This window comes from Rhinolophus sinicus, linkage group LG04, assembly GCF_036562045.2.
Source record: "Rhinolophus sinicus isolate RSC01 linkage group LG04, ASM3656204v1, whole genome shotgun sequence".
NCBI lineage: Eukaryota > Metazoa > Chordata > Mammalia > Chiroptera > Rhinolophidae > Rhinolophus > Rhinolophus sinicus.
Window position 1 is genome coordinate 122,445,118 of NC_133754.1, and position 17,663 is coordinate 122,462,780.

The window sequence follows — 17,663 nt, forward strand, 5'->3', positions numbered from 1 at the left end:
TTCTTTTCAAACACAAAATTCAAGATAAGATACAACCTCTTTTTAATTTTAGAAATCTCTTGTAGTTGTAAAACTAAAATCGTCAGGCTGAGAAAATGCCTAGTTTAAAAGGAATCAGGTAGCAGTCAGTTTTTAATACATATCTACATTTGTATAAGTGAGGTGCTCTTGCTTCCTTAGAGCAGGAAGAGGATGTTAATACCAGTTTTCCTGTGGCTTCTGTTTAACAAATGAGAATGAGATCCTCCAAGGAGATTTAAAAAGCATATTCATCGTCCTTGAAGGCACCCATATCGAATGAAGATAGATGTAAATTAATGTTTGAATGAGAATTTCATACATTGTATGCTTCCCCAAACTAAATTTAAAATGTAGTTTTTAAGCTTTTACTGTAACTGATTTTAAATACGTTGAGTTTTTCTATTTTTCAGGTATCCATTCTCACACTACTGACATTAACGAGTTTACATCAGTAAAGAGAGGGATGATGACCTATAGTCTTTGAAAGCTTTTGCAAATTTCATTTTAGATTTTTAAGAAAGCAAATAGGGCTGCAGTCCATTTCATGTTGTCCTTGAACGAGAGGAAAGAGCTGCAGGGAGACTGTACTCATGGTTGCAGATTCACACCGAAGCATAGGGACATTGGCTCATTCCAGGTGAGCTGTGCTCCTGGTCTGCACCGCCTGGGGTTGTGACGTGGCCCCTGCGGGAGCCCACAACCTGTTGACACCTGCCAGTGTTGGCTAAGCTGAGAGGAAGGACTAGGAACTCGTCTGTTTTAGAACTTCAATGGTACACCTGAGGTTAAGAATTCAGGGTCCTTATTCAAGTCCCCCAGCCTCTCCAAGCTCTGAAGTTTCTGCTCTACAAAATGGGAATGAATGGTGGTGAGAGCTGTGATGCAGGCTTGATTGGGTTGCAACGGGAAAGCTCTCAAAACGGTAGCTGTTGTCTTTTCTCATTGCTGAATCAGAATTCTTTGGAAGGTAGTTGCTCATGTTAATGAGATTATTTTATGAGGAATTATTAGACTTTAAGGCTTTGTTTTACTATATTTAGAATCCTCCAAATCTTGTGTGGAGATCAGATCTGTCCTCTGCACCATCAAGACCGTGGACAACTAAGTTGAAAGACAAAAGCCTGCCTTACATTTCTTGGGAGACCGACCGCTCACAGCTTTGGGGAAAGCAAAGAGAATGGACAACTAAAGGGCTTAGATTTCTCTTTTCCGTGAAACATAGCGCCCTTTCAGGATTTTCTAATTCTTAATAGATTTCTTGCCCAACTGTGTCTGTCTTTTTTGGTGTATTAGATCTCTGAAACTTAATCTAGCCAGAGGGGACTTGGGTGTGGTAAGGCAATTAGAGGCTTTCAATAGATGATGCGCTAATTAGTGATGTGCAGCCTTTCAAACTAGGGTGTTGGCTGCTGGGAGTAGCAGGAGTAACTTAAGCATCACTGACCAAGAATATTATTTAGCTGGAAATTGGGGTAGGTAATGTAATTAAATGTGAGGGACACAGAGATCAGACTTGAAAACGTAGGCCCTCAAGATTATTTCCGTTTTTCCCAACCACAGGGCGGGGTGGAGGGTAGAGTACAAAATATTGTTTCATACTGGAGGAGACTTGGGTTCTAGCCCTGCTTTGACCCTGAGTATTTTAGGGGAGCACATTTTTTTCAGGGTCTCTGTTTCTCATATCTAAAATGTGGGATGGGAAATATGCATAGGGTTGCTTTTCTCCTTTAAAGATCTGATTTGCTGATGTTAGAACCAGCGGAAGGGTTGGATGCTGTTACACTGACTTTGTTTTCTTATTTAGAGGTAGTATGTGAGAGTTAAATACTTCCTAGTAATTTGGGCTTTTCGTGGGCTGTTTGGAGATGGAGGTGAAAAAATAAAAACATGCTATGAGATTGTGTTAGGTTGTGTTAGCCTCTGTACTCTCAGATTGTCATAATTGGGTAATAATTAGCACGTTAGAAGGCCATTATGATAAAGGTTTTAGTACTTCTTCCGCCCTTTACTTTCTATGACTGCCACCTGGGAGAAGATTTTGTGTACCTATCAAGGAAGAAAATGATCAACTTTGGGATTTAAGAATGTAATTGTTGAGTCTTGATTAAATGATACATATTAGGTTGTAATTATATCTATTCATAAAAAAAGGATGAAGCAGATTTGATTTCTGAGTTTCCTAAAGCTGTCTTTTAGGATAATTAATTTTAATTATATACATGTGCCTGGGAACCATTTCAAGCCATTGAGGGGGAGAATGGACAAGGCATATTGAAAAAGAAAGGGGTTCACCTACGTATATAGCCTTTATCTTGTGGCTAGAAATATACAAAGAGAAAAATCGCAGGTTTCTCTCCTGTCTCCTTCCCACACACAGTTCCTGAAGCAACATTCCTTCATTTTGCATGAAATGTTACAATAACATTGGCCAGATGTCAAAAGGATATGGTGTAGAAGTGGCTGTGTTAGCATCCCTTAGAAGCTTTTTCTGTGTGCCAGGCACTGAACTCATTCTGGGAACTCTGAGGGGTAGGTAGTAAGATTTCCCCCATTTTACACATAAGACACTGGCCTACACACAGTTAAGAGCAGAGCTGAAATTAGAAGTCCTGAAGTCCGACTGCAGAGTGCACGATTTTAACTGTCCTGGAATTACCTGTGACCAGGTATTAGACCTAAATTGTGGGTCAGTTTGGAGTACTGTTTGGCTTTTGTAACACTTTTAGCGTTGATTTTTATGGACTATCTCCTTGGATAAAAACAACCTTTAGGATGTAGGCACCTTTGAGTTAGAACCTTGTGTGTCAGAGGCAGATGAAGGACGGGGAGCGCTGGCTCTGTCACTCCGGCCTCGGGTTTCCAGGCGGGAAGTCCCCCCTGTTCTCAGGACCTTTTTTTTCGCTTTCCCATTCCCAAATCCCGTGATACAGACTGTTTTCTGTTCCCTATGATGAATTGTTTCCACAAAGTGACGGACGATACTACCAACCACGTGGGTTCTAGGAGCTGATTTTCCCGACTTCCCGACCAACTTTTCTTGGGATTCAGGAACAGGAAAGCAAAAAAAAATTCCTGAGAACGGGCGGGAATTCCCACCCGGAAACCTTACTCCTGCCTGAAACCCAGTGGCTCCCTCTGGCCTACAGAACAGATTTCAAAAACTTTTTTAGGCATTCGAGGATCATTCTCCACTTTCCCAAATGCAGTGTTCACTTTATGAGCCAGCCAAATGATATTTTTCCCTTGAACATGGTCAGTGGATTCTTAGCCCATACTTTTTATTCACCCACATACCTCATTATGGCAACTTTAAATCCCACACATGATATCCTTTTTCATCTCATCCCCTATCTTTTATTAGTTCTATCATTATCTCCTCCTCTCCACCAGCTCCCCAGCTCCCCAACTTTCAGTTTTCAATTCCCAATGCCTGGCATTCAGTACTCATTTAAGTGTGTATTACATGAGATCACACTTATAACATGAAGATGGCATGCAGTTTCTTCATTTAGTATATTTATACCGCTCCTGTGATGTCTCATGGACTTACTTAGGGAATCATGCATTTACTTTGGGCTACTTATGTTTTAAGATTTAACGTAATGATTTTTAGAGAAGAATTCTCTTTTGAAGTACTTTCATTGCTTGTGCTTTTTGAATATGCTTATGGTTTTCTTTAATGGGATGGAAGTTTACTTTTGAGTTTAAACAAGTAAGATTCATCCTGGATTTTGGTTCAATGTTTGTCTCAAATCTTAAGATGTTTACATCCTATTAGCAGCTTGGAACTTAGCTGGGCAGATTGTATCCAGTATAAATCAGGACGTTGAAGCATACAGGTCAGGTTGATTTCAACCCGTGTCCACTTAGCTAAATTGGCTACCATGTCATGTTTGCGGATTGGAGTCTACACCCCCCACCCACCCCTGTTGCCTTCCATCATCCCAGTCCTTGCCCCCTGTGGTGTGCTGTTCTACCATGTGCATCTTCCTGTTGGCCGCAAGGAGAATGGGATTAAAGTGAGTGGGTCAGCAACCTAAATTCATTCCATCCGTTGTATTCTGTGATCGTGATATTAAATCAGTGGGGCGGCCTATACAAAGGATACAGGCAAGTGCCATGGTTCTCTGAATACCTTTCACGTGTTTGGGATATTACTCTTTGTTTGGAAGAGAATTAGTTACAGAACAATGATTTAACACCTTATTTGGGGCACCAAACCTGTGTATCGATCTTGACAATGATAGTGTCAAGGTGCCCTGTGAAGATGGCAAACCCTGAGTACCTTCCTTAGAGAAAATCGTACCTACTGAGGTAACTCACGGATCTTTGGACCGCAATGATTGTATAGCAGAGTTATAATCTGGCAACTTTGTGGGTTCACCATTAGAGTGTGAAGCTGTTTTTGCCCTTTGGCGGTATTTTGCTTTCATCAAGATGATCTCAGCTGTCATTAAGTTTTCATCTAATTGAAAAGATTGATTTTTGAGTAGGTGAGTCGTTTTATGCAATGTCTCAAAGGACAGAGTATGGGTCAAATCGCTCTTCAAATGGATGGTAATTGTGAAGAAGAAAGAGGCTTTTAAAATGGAGATAGCAAGTTACCCAGAGTGTGTTGGAACTAAGAGCTTTTATATATAATAAGCTTCCACATTTGTAAATAACTGGAACCTAATAACCCAGTGAAAGCCCTGAGACCAAGGCTTGAACCAGAATTATGTTTTCACTTTTACCCTTCTGCTAACACTAGTGTTTTGTAATAGGCACTTTTTCTGTAGTGGAACCTAGAAAGTTCATCATTCGTCTTTTGATTGTCGAAGTATTTTCCTCTTCATAATTGTTTCTTATAAAATTAAGAATCAATAAAAAATCCAAGGACAAAGTGAGTACCCTTCCTTTGTATGCTGTTTTACAACCTGGTGGGGAAAAACAGTGAGATCAAGTCAGTCAGTCATTTAAGCGTTCATTTAAGCATGTTTCCCAATCTGCAAGGAGGTGGTGGTGCCACAGAGCAGGTTGTGAAGAGGAGTGAGTATTAAAAAGTATCCCTTAGCTCTTGGAACTATAATACTTTCCTGGAAATGCTAAATAGCAATAAATCATCTTTCAGGGAGGAGGCACATTAAATGTCTTGTTTTTGTGTCAGCTTCGTAATGAACAAAGGAAATGTTCTTTCTTAAATATGTGGAACCTTGAGATTTTAAATTCCATCTTAATAGTGGCAGTTTCAATTTTCTCCTGTGTAAGATGATCTTATAAAAGAGTTCTATTCCGGGGTCATTTTATTGTATACCCTATTAGTGATACGGACACATTATTGTCCGTTACTTAACATGCTGTCTTCTTAGTGTCTTAAATAGTCACAGGTAGGATCTTTGACTCTTAGAGAAACTTTATGTAAAATATAAACCAAATAAATCACCCACTTAATCATGAGCCTATGTGTTTTAATGTCTAAAGAGCAATAATGTATTTTACTCTTGTGGTTTATTTTGATAGTTGTTGATTCGTAGGGTGTGTATACAGGTGTTTTCTGAGTGTATGTGTGTGAGACAAAGTAGGAGGGACAATTTGATTAAAGAGAATTGTTAATTTTTTTTAGGTTTTGTTAAATTTTGTGTTTCTGTGATCTGCATTTAAGTACCATATGTGGTCCTGGCTCTTTGCTTGTTATCATTGTGATGATAGAGGGTGGAAATATTAATAATGCTGACTTTGCCATATTTTATCTGTATTCCACTGGTCAGGACATTTCCCCCGATTTTAGAGCACAGTGCCAAGTGGTTTGGTGCACCAGCTCTGAAAATAGGTTGCATTTAAACCACATGAATTTTAAAATGATTTCCATAAACACCAAGGATTGATTGTACAAGCTTTGTGTAATTTTAATAATTAGTCTGGTTTGACTGATGTAATTGTTTTATCTGAAAATGGTTGGCATTTTGGAATTCTTAAATTCTAGGAATTTTTAAAACCGAAAGGTGTCTTATTAAGTGTTGAATTTGAGAAAAGGAACTATGTGTCCAGTATGTATTAGAATATATCTTTCCACCGCTTAAAAAAATCGTTGTCCCAGAAGCTTTTAAGAACTCTGGCAGGACAGCTTGCTTTTTCTCCTGCAAGAGGCCTGTGTACATGTGTTGAACAGTCAATCTGTCTTAGAAAGTGGGTGGTTCTTTCCCCTTTTTAATGGGAAGCTGATGGCCCAGCCCTCTTGGGCACTTGGTGTTCCAGGAAACGTGAAAGCGTGAAACCGGCACTGAAGTCTCTGAATGTCATACTGGCAGTTTGCGTCTGATTCTGGGCCCTGATTGTAGATCTGCTTCGTGTCATTTCTCTGTGCTTGTGCCCTTGAGTTAGAGTGGGAACCAGAAGCTCACCTGGCAGGCTGAGTACTGTTGGTGTGCTCGTCGGTGACCTGGGGTATCTCTGGGTGCTGCGGACGACTGGTTACTGGGATTTAGGGTGGAGCCGTAGAGCTAAGGGTCTTCTAATTGAACTCCCCATGCTGGCTCGGTCTCTGCATAAACACTACCACTTATAGGTGAAGTCATGTTGGTGGGGTCTTAAAATAGATACACGCTACAGTGCATGCTAAGTTACCAGGAAAATGGTGTTGGAGGCCTGTTTGTAAAGGGAAGGAGGGATTTGAAGGTAAGGGAAGTTTTTATAGTGATGAGCACACCTGTGAATTGGAATAGGGGAGGGAAGATGTCAGGTGGTGAAAATAGCAGTTATTAAAGTATGGAAGTGGAAAGTTCCGTGAGTGGCGCACAGTCTGTTTTGGGGGCATATAAAATTAAGAGCCAGGCATTCAGTTTGTGGAAACCTTGGTATATTACTTTTTTTTTTGGCACCTTCATGATGAAAATCAATAAGGATTGATGTAGGTTCTGAAGCTCAGTTATAAAGCTCAGTCCTCACAAAAAGAGGGTTGAGGGCACTTGTAAAGTTCTGTGGAGGGTTGAGAGGGAGGGGACCATTGGAAATTGGGAAAATCTTGGCGATCCATTAGAAGTTTTTTTGCTGCGGTATAGGTGGTGCCTTTGGAAATAAAGCGGAGAGGAACAGCGATTGAACACGGAGGTCATCCTATGGGTACCTCATGGGCTCTACACCTGTGTGATGCTTAGGATGATACATTTAAGGGTAGATGAGAGTCTGGCAACTTTCTGAATTTCACTTATGTACGATAGCCTCCGTTTCTTATTTATATGGAGCTGAAATTTTTCTGTGTTGTGAAAGTTAAACAGCACTGACTTTTAAGTAGAACATGTAGTCGGTTTTCAGGGGCGAGTTGAAGCCTCTTGGATTTTTCTCCTCCCTAGTCTCAAACCAGAAATAGTCTGGACATGTTATGGAATGCTGCATGGTCATGTTACGGAATTTGTGATTTTCTGTCTCCTATTTGTCTTTTGCTAGATGGTACTATCTTTCAGATCTGGTGCATGATGCTTTGGTGGGGCTAAAAGCCTATCTGACGAAACATTTAAAGTAGGTTTTGCCACAGTCCCTTGTGATTAGATAGTGTTCTTCAGTAACTTCTCTCTTCCTGCTACCAATTAGAAAGAGGAAATAGAGCAGATGAAGGCATTGTAAGTTGTTGCAACAGTGAGAATAAAAGCAAGGAAATAGGAAAATGCAAGAGATATTCACAGTGTGGCTGTGGGTCATTTTGACTTGCGCAGCACGGTTTTTGCATGAGACGGCTGGTAAGTTGCTAGAAAATTGAAAAGGCCCTTGGGTGCAGGTCTGTATGTACTCATATGCAATTGATGGTATTTGAGCAGGTGGTAGCATGAGGTGTTATCGGGAAGTTGAAGCTAGCCCGGTGGGAATTAAGGGTAGGTGGTGGGGAGACAGATAAGAAGTAGGGTATATGGTCATAAGGACTTGCCCAGGTGTCATGGGAATTGGGAGACAGAAGGGTAGATGTTGATTGTAGTGAAGGAAAAATGAACAGTGTGGACTCAAAAGTGAGGAGAAGAATATGGTTCGAAGGGTATATACGAGGTCTGACAATTAAGTTCGCGAACTCATCCCAGAAAAAGTGCTACACACCTTATTGCTGAATATCACTATGGTCACCTTCCAAGTACTCCCCTTGGGAAGCTATGCACTAATGCCAGTGCCTAGTCGACCCTTCAAAGCAATTTTGGAACTCTTTTTCTGGAACGGCCATCAGAGCTGTTGTCCTATTACCCTTGATGTCCTGAATGTCATCAAAATGTCTTCCTTTTAATATTTCCTTTATCTTTGGATAAAGAAAGAAGTCATTTGGGGCCAGATCAGGTGAGTAGGGAGGGTGTTCCAATACAGTTATTTGTTTACTGGCTAAAAACTCCCTCACAGACAGTGCCATGTGAGCTGGTGCATTGTCGTGATGCAAGAGCCATGAATTGTTGGCAAAAAGTTCAGGTCGTGTAACTGTTTCTGCAGTCTTTTGAGCACTTCCAAATAGTAAACTTGGTTAACTGTGTGTCCAGTTGGTACAAATTCATAAGGAATAATCCCTCTGATTTCAGAAAAGGTTAGTAATAGCGTTGCAGCAAGTTCGTGAACTTAATTGTCAGTCCCAATGGTATACCCAAGGTTCAGTTCCCAGGAGTCTACACAGGTTGGATGGCAGCATTAGGCAGAAAAAGATAACTGAGAGAAAGAATTGGTTTGGGGTTGTATTGGTCCACTCAGGCTGTCATAACAGAATATCACAGACTGGGTTTGTTTAAACAAAAACCGTTCTGGAGGCTGGACCAGTCCCAGATCAAGGTGCTGTGGGGATGGTTTGTGTAAGGCCTCTCTGTTCCTGGCTGGTAGACGGCTGCCTTCTCACCGTGTCCTCACGTGGCCTTTCCTCTATGTGTGTGTTCCTGCTGCCTCTTCCTGTCCTTATACGGTGCCCTGTTGGATTAGGTATCCATCCTTATGACCTTCCTAACCTTGATTATGTCCTTAAAGGCCCAATCTCTAAATGCAGTCGTACTGGGGTTTAACATTTCAACATACGAATTTTGGGACACCTTCAGCCCGTACCAGGGGTAAAGGTTTTTAAATCACCCAGAGATGAAGAGATTCACCTCTTGTCCTTGCGTTTCTCATCCATAGTTTTCCTTCTTCAGTGCAGACGAGAAGTGCTTTCTGATCTTCACGGCTGGTGGAAGGCTCCTTGCCCCTACCCGGGGGACTGGGTGGTTCCAATGTGGTGATTTTTTTTTTTTTTTTTTTTGCCCTTTCTCTCTATACAACAGCTTCTGACCCACCCTGCCTTTTAAAGTTGGGTTTTGACAATTGATTTCTTCTTTCATCTCAATTTTGTAGTCTGACCTCTTGTTACAAACTGCTTTTAAAAGGATTGTGCTTATGCTTTTAAAGCCACTTAAACAGAACATGTATTTGGAAGACACGACGCTTTTGCCACAGGTGTCAAGAGGGTCTTGGCAGTGTTTTCTGCTGAAGTGTCTGCAGCCCTGAGACCCTCTGGGCCTCCTTTCCTTGGAGAACATGGGGATCAAGTGTGCACTACGGAACCTGTGGTAGCTGTGCGGCAAGTGCTGAGGGTGTGAGGTTTGGGGCATTTTTTGTTTCTTTTGCTTTGAGCTCACCCAGAGCACACATCTGCAAGTCCCCTTCTGAATGAGGCCCTGGTTTTCACACTTAAGAGAAATTAGCAGTGCAACCCTAATATAGAAAACAGAAAATCAACGCTCTGGGGTAAACAGCTAACACTTTGGTGTGTTACGTAGCGCGTCACTTTCTAGTTCCTGGCCCTGATGTAACTCACCTGTTGTTTTCCTGTCTCTTCAGGGTAACCATCAGAGATTCCACCTTTAACTTGTTTGTCTTGGGGGAAGGCAGCACGAGTTTTAGCTTTCTCTAGGCTGGGTTTATAGGTGTTTGTGAATTGCGTTGTGGGAATGGCGTGGAGCCTGAGATGGTTATTATCCCATTTCTTTCAGTCAGGGTTTTAGTGTAGCCTCATTTTGTTTGAAAGTGAATTCCCAGGGCAGCTGATAGGCCTGTAATTAATCCTAACTAGAAAATCCATTCCAAAGCCAAACTCGCTGTTTGCCGAGTGCAGGCACAGAGTCGGAAGTGTGTGGGTCTCCATGTGGGTTCGAATGGTTTGGTGAAAATATCCCCAGTCTTTCCGTAAAGCAGGCATTTCAGTGTTTTTGTGCCCTTTCTCCTAATCTTGTCCCTACAAAAGTTGCTCAATTTTAGGATTCTCTCTCTGATCTCTTCCTTCATCATAACGCCTAGGTCTGCTTTGTTTCCAGCACAAAAGAACAGCAACAGGACTGTCCTTTGCTTTTAGAGTGGTTCTCAAGACAATGATTTAGGAGAAAATGTCTCATTTGCTGAAAGGCTTGGTTTTTATTTTTTTCCCCTTCTTAGCAGCTACTGCCATTTTATGTGTCTCAGTGGGTCATACAAGCATTATAGCTGTTTCTCTCTGAAAACTGTTTTTAGGAATTGGAAATTCACCCCTTACCTCTGAGTGCCCTACTTCTGTAGTCAAGAGAGGGTTAAAAACACAGCTCTTGTAAAAACAACTTCAAATTATCTTTTTCTCCTTTGTAAACTATACTTAGTAAAGGATTGAAAGATATAAGAAGTTAATGCTTTTTACAGTTGTGCTCTTTATTTTCTTCCCATCTTGCCCCCCCACCCCCCCACCCCGTTGAAGAATGCTTATTTTCTTGGGGGAAGGAGAGAGACCCTCGTCACCAACCAGGTTTCCACTTTAATGAGTGGACATGATAGCTTGTATAACACAACAACTTATTCAGGAAGCAATTTCTTGCCTTTCGGAGTGTGAGTTTAAAGATCGTGTAGCTAAAGGATTACCTACTAAGTGTGTGGGGAATCATCTTACGACAAAATAAGGTACGTGGAAATGAAAGTTAAGTTGGAAATCTTGCAGACTACCAAGCTTTATCATTTGGCAGGAGTCAGATTTTAAGTTGTGTGGGCTATTTTGACTAATAATTCAAAGTTGAACCAATCCTATTACTGGATTTGTTTCCTAAATATTATTTGGCCCCAAGAATTCAGTTGAGGAGATAGAGTATCATTTAATATATAATTTTATACATAAATTTGTATACAGATTATATACATTTAATATATCAGTTACGTAAGTTCAGTAACCGTTTGTCCAATCACTACCCATGGTGTATATTCCACCTTACTATTTAGGAAAAATTTTAATGTTTTCCGTGGCTGCATCTAGCTTCCTTGGGTACTGGCCTAGGCTGTTGTAGACAGTACTGTAGTTGAAAATAGCAACTGAATAGTCAGGTCAAGCTTCTGTTCTACATTTACTGAGTCTTTAAAACTGTCAGGGGGGTGTAAAGTTGTAATGGTGAAGGGAAACTGTTGGGGTACTATTTTTTTATACTGTACTCTATTAGAATACGGAAGCTCTGCGTTTTATTTTATTGAGATTATCTCATTCCTTCTAGTAAGTGAGCAAGGTATGTGATCATTTTCTCTACTTTCTAAATGAGACTTAGAATGGTGGCATGCCAGAGGGTCGCCACAGAGCTCCTGGTTGTAACCATTACACTCTGTCTGATGGGTCAGCGAGTCTTGCTCGTCATCGTCCCTTCCTATCTTTTGTATCTCTGTCCATGGACTTTACATTCGTCACTGTTACTCCTTCCTTCGCTTCCTCCTCAGATTCATATCCCTTTTGTCACCTTTGTTATAAAAATCATTTTGTCCCCCTTCTTCCCTGCAGTCTTAAAAGTACAAATTTCCTGGCCTATACTTGGTGCTTTCAGCAGAATTGCAATCAACTTGCTTGGCCTTTTCAGTCTCGGCTCTGGCGATACTTGACCTGGATGTTCTCTTGCCTGGCTGGCTCTGCCTCCACAATGTCCCCTGTGGTCACCGTCCTGTTTGCCCCCAGAGCCTTTCTCTGTCTCTTATTATTGGATTCTCGTCTGTTCTGTACCACCCAGCTGAGATCCCACTTGTTTTATGAAGGTCTTTGCAGTGGCTCTCAACCTTGGCTGTACATGAGAACCAAGTGGGGTGTTCAAATACCAGTGTCTGGGCCCTTAGGAGAGATTCTTATTTAATTGGTCTGAGTTTTAATTGCTTTACAGATGTGGTACAAAGGGCATGGGCTTTACAGTCTGATAGACCTGGATTTACAAGTTGTGTAGTTCTGGGCAAGTCAATAATTTTCTAAGCCCATTTCTTTGCTGGACAAATAGGGATAAAATTACCCATTTCCTTACCCATTTCCTTAGGTTGCTAAGATCACAGGGGATAGTGCCCCTTCGAGCGTTCAGCACATTGCCTGGTATCCCCTACATGACACTTACGGTAGCTGTTGTCTTTCTCACCATATCCAACAATGGCTTCTTCCTTTTCCAAACGCCCACATTCTTTCTCACTGTTGCCATCTGTATCGTGCCTTTCCCCCATGTTTAAACTCATGTCTTTCCCATTAGAATTTCTTTATAGGTCCAAGGTCCTCAATGATGTGTTTTTATTCCATGGTGTGCTTAAGTTAAAGCGTAACTCGTAAAATATATTAGACATGAAAAGCTTCCAAAGAAAAATAGATACATAGCATCAAAATTCTTTGAGTGGGAAAGTAAACTGGGTCATAGGGGTGTTGTTTTAAAATTTCAGTGGCTTAGATTTTTAAAAGGCTTTGTTTTTTTCCTTGCCGCTAAAGACTATGTTACTAAAACCACTGCAGCTTTCCTGCTGAGACACTTCTGGAACACTTTTGTCTTAGTTTTTGTCTTAATATGCTCCTTAATATTGTTACCTGAAGTTTAATTCCCCTCCTCCCCAAGCTACTTACAGCTTCAGGGTGACTTTCTGAGTGATACAGTCTTATCTCTAGTGATAAAGGGCAGATCAACACCGGTTGAAGGGGATAGCTGTCTTTCTGTTTTTAAAAGATGGGTTTTTATTGAACTGCATTTTTTTTGTGGGGGGGAGGGTAAAAAAGACTTTTTCTTCCTCAAAACTCTCATTGTTATTCTCCTGAAATGTCAGGAATCTCCTTTGGATTGTCGTCATTTTAGCAGTTCAGAGTTCATGTAGATTTCTAAATCATGTCTTATAAATCTTGGTCTGAAATAAGTATCTGAGTTCCTTGCCTGAAATGGTCTGAGCTGCATAGTTCATCTCAATATAAATTCGATCCTTATGGCTTACATCATTTTGATAGAATTAGGTATTAAGGGTTTAATCTTCTTGCAGTTACTTTGACTCCCCCCATGTATATGTGTTTTTAAACTACTTTTCTTTTTCCGTGTTACTTTTAGTGCCCATGATACAGGTTTTCACGGCGATTCTTCTGGAAGGTGACTTTTCTTTAGTAACAGAGATAAATGCTCTGGTACAGACACAAATGTTTCTGATGTCCTTGGAAAGATTTTGAAATCTCTCAGGTTCAGCTCGCTTGAGACAGTTAGTGTCCAAAATAGAGCTTAGCGTCAGTGAAGACCAGCCAGGCTGTTCTTCCAGGATATCAGTCAGCATTCTGGGAGAATTTCTCTTCAGTGACCCCATCTGGCGACCTTCAGGGCACAAAAGAGTAATTCTTACTTAGGTTACTGTTTCTTCTTTGGGCCTGTAAACTAAGTGAAAAGGTTGAAATAAGCTTCCTTGGGAGTGGGGCCCAGGGTCATGCCAATTCTATGCAGAATTCCATAAACTGATCAACTGTTTTTCTTACTGTCTCCCCTCTCCAGTTTTAACCTGTTGTTCTGCTCAGCCTGAACCTGGTCAGATGCTGCAGAAATGTCTGTTTACAGGTTGACCTGGACCTTGAACAGCTGCTAATTGGCAAAGTAGGTACAGGTTTCTGGGTTATAGCTCATTAGTGCCTGTAGTGGGAGTTCTGGGTTAACCAGACATGGAGCAGTGAGAAATGAGTTACAGTGGCTCCCTTGTTATTTTTGTTTCCACACTAGCCTTAAAAAGGTATACTATAAGAATTGGAAAATATGTGACTAAAAATTAATGTCCTTTTTTTTTTTTTACTGTAATTGGCTTCTCAAGGCAGTTGTAATAACTTAAAAGATTGTAAGTCTTTTTTGGTCCTGGAGGACACAGACTTGAATTCATCAAAATTCTCAGTATAAATATCCTTTGGTCTGTGCATTGGCCCTCTTATTTTGCTGTTGAATAATATTGTTATGTGAATGTATGACTATATTTATCTTCATATCTTCCTTTCTGTTTATCTTCCCTGGTAAGCGCTGGAGTTTCCATGTTTTTGCTTTAATGAACTCCCTCTTGGTGGCTCCCCACATTCTCCCTACTCTCTCTGTAATAGTTATTCCTCAGTGTTTGTATTTCTCTGGCAAGTACAATAAAAAGTAAAAGTGTGTGTAGTGGGGAGAGGACTGAGAGACTTGCCAGCTCTGTTTTGCCCAGGAAAGGCTCTGGAATCTCTATTATCACTGCCATTTGCTGGATGTTTAGACACCCCTAAGCAGAATGTTCATAATTTCAGAAGTGAACTTGAATAGGTTTCACTTTACAAAAAACTCGCCACATTTTTTCATTTTGTCCTGAATAGGGAATATTATTCCAAAATGTCCAGTTAAGTGCTTCACAGTTAAGTCCGAGTCTGCTTATTTTCCCTACAGATATTAAATGTCCCTTGTACATTACTAATTTACTGAGCTCTGATTTTCCAAATTAATTTCCTGATTTAAAAGCTAATGGGCAGTGTGGAGTAATGGGAGTTACTAGGCTGGGGCCGCACCTTTGCCCCTACCTAGTTTAGGAACCCTGAGCCAATCTCTGGCCTTCATTGCCTTCATTTGAAAAAAGGAATGGTGGAGCTGGATGGATTTCAAGATCTCTCTAGGTTAAGGTTCTACAATAGTAAAATTCTGATTACTGGGCTTCCAAATCGTGTACCCTGTTTCCCCCAAAATAAGACCTAGCTGGACAATCAGCACTAATGGGTCTTTAGGAGCAAAAATTAATATAAGACCCGGTCTTATTTTACTGTAGTATAAGACCGGGTCTTTTTAATATAATATAATATAATATAATGTAATGTAATATAATATAATATAATATAATATAATATAATACCAGGTCTTATATTAATTTTTGCTCCAAAAGACGCATTAGAGCTGATTGTCGGGCTAGGTCTTATTTTCGGGGAAACAGGGTACGTGACTGCTTCCCATCTCAGGGAAAAGTGCAGGTTGTATCTTATTACCTACCACTCACCTCTACTCCCACCACGCCTAGCATGTTGCATGGCATGGTCCCCTCCCTCCAAAGACTAAGTATCACATGTATATAAACGTGTTTCTTATCTTTGGGTCTCAGTTTAAATGTCACTGCTCTAGAGAGGCCAGTTGTGATCACCTTACCTATTTAATGCCCATAGATTCTTATTTTTTATGCCATATATTTCGTTTTGTCATATGCCGTAGTTTGCTTGCTTAGTATCTGTCTCTTGCTAAGTTCCCTGAGTGCCTGCCTTGTGGCCTGCCGTAATAGGCATTTATTAAATGGTTGAGTCCATGAGTGGCTCATCCCCTGTTTGAACATATGACAACGGGTTAACTAGTACATATGCCCTTTCTCTGAACCTTTGTTGTTTTTCCCCCGTCACCCACATATAATCCTTCTCATGCTTCCCAGATCATGTTCTGTGTTGTAGATCTGCATGCGTCCCGTTCTGTGCTGGACACTCCGTGGTAGCTCCTTCTCTGAGTCCTCTTGAGTATCCAGCACAGTGCGTACTCCAAGCTTTGCATATTTGAAGGAATGTGAATGTCTTTGTCCTTCAAATGTGTAGGTATTTGTGGTGCATCTATTCTTGCCATTTCCTTGTCCTTGGGGCGTACGCCTCATTTGAAAGCTTCATCTCAAAGGATTCCCTGATGCCTTTTATTCAGTAACGAACCTCATTCTTTTCAGGTTGGTGTGTGGCCACCTGGTCATTGTCTCTGTTTGTCATGCTGTCCCAAGTTCTGTGTGTTTCTTCAGTGTAACTTCTTTGGTTTTGCTTGTAGTCATTCCATTTAAGAGGCTCCTGGATTATACGCTGAGCTCTTGCTGTCTTCCATCCTTGGCACTTTGAGCATTTTATGTTCACTCAGCCTATGTTTATTTGAGCAGTCAAGGTTAACAGGTGAGGGATGGATCGTTCTGCCCAGTGGCTCATCAGGGCGTGGAATGACTCCATCTTTCAGAAAGTAGAGGTCGGCTTCCTTTCACAAGTATTGGAATACATTTCCAGACGTTTCCTGCTGTTTCAAAGTTTGAGCTTGTTGGATGCATAGAAAATGAGAGAGGCTGTCTCTCTAGCCAAATATTTATCAATTAGTATATTGGCATACTTGGGGACCCAACTGAGCTCTCAAATAGGAGAGGGGGTGAGGGCCCATTGAGCAGCTGAGATGAGAAGCTCGGAGGGAAGGAAAGGGCTGATAAGATACATACAAGATTGGAAGAAATTTGGCCGCCTCCTGCTTTTTTCCCCAGTCCTCCCCCCACTGCCCAGTGCCACCTCCACCTTCAGTGCTCTGGAGTTCCCATCTTCAGTTACACTTTCTCCTGTGCCCAAGTCTGTTTTGTAGGCTCGTAAACTGCTTCTTTTTCATCAATTCAGGTAGGATTGCCTCAGCAGCAGACTATACCAGGGAGTACTTGGCTGTGCGAAGTGGCTTTCTTGGTGTGGTTTGGTGTTACTTTTAGTTCATGGTTCTGGCTCTTGAAAATGGCCTGCTCTGCACTACGCTTTCAGGAATGCCAGGCATTCGCTGCTAATCGCAGGTCGGTGTCCCCTGCTTGCCTGTGATGAGGCCCCGTGTTGAGCACGGTGCTCGGCTCGGAGTAGAAGCTGACTGAGTATGTTAGTTGTGAAGTACCGCAGGGTAGCTGTTGTCTGTGGTTCTTTCGGTGGCATCAGCGTGTCACCCATCCGCTACTTAGCAAGAAAGTGATTTTGAATCCGTGTCTGCGTCAGCATTTTTACGTGAAACAAACGACTCACATAGTCTATGCTGTCTGCTGTGGTGGTTTAAATATTTGATACTTGGCACTTACTATATATGAGAGTATTTGGTCAGCTGACAGGCAAATTTACGGTAGAAAACGGCTGCTTTTTGACCGAGTGAGGAGAGTGCCGCCTGGAGTGCTATGTGTATCTTTGTTAATGGGAGTTTCCCAAGTGAAGTGGATTGGAAGAGCTTGATCCCAGTATAAGTTAGAGATGAGTTAGAAATGTGCTGTTAGCAGGGAGAACATCAGAGCAGAAAGTAGTTCTCAAGGTTAGTGTCTGAGAAACAATACTTTGGATAGGATTTTACAATTTTTATAAGCCGTTCTTTTATCTATTATTTAACATATCTCTTATAAAAACCCTGTTTGCTAGTCAGAGTGGGAAAAACCTATGCTTTATAGATGAGGGAAGTTATTGAGGTTAAAAATCTGTCAAAGATCACAAAGCTGCTGAGAAATACAATTAGGACTGGCATCCGGCTTCTTTACTTCATATGGGCTTTTACTTTCATTCTCTCCATATCTTCCTTAGTTGTCTGTTGGACTAGGACCTAGGAAGGAGATATTTGCCCCCAGAGGTCACTTCCCAGCCGTGACTTTGGTTGATGTGAAAGCTTAAACTCCAGACTTCC

At 41.3% G+C, this 17,663-nt stretch overlaps 1 protein-coding gene across 31 annotated transcripts in view; it reads left to right on the forward strand.

Moving 5' to 3' along the window:
• The window catches only part of ELAVL2 (ELAV like RNA binding protein 2), a 154,355-nt gene that overhangs the window by 47,826 nt on the left and 88,866 nt on the right, over positions 1-17,663 (forward strand). For 2 of the 31 annotated variants that reach the window (XM_074330307.1, XM_074330305.1), the window contains exon 2: positions 13,746-13,844. The exons of the other annotated variants lie outside the window; for them this stretch is intronic. The gene's annotated coding sequence lies outside the window, so the exon portion shown is untranslated. The remainder of the gene's footprint in view (positions 1-13,745; positions 13,845-17,663) is intronic. 31 annotated transcript variants of the gene reach the window in all.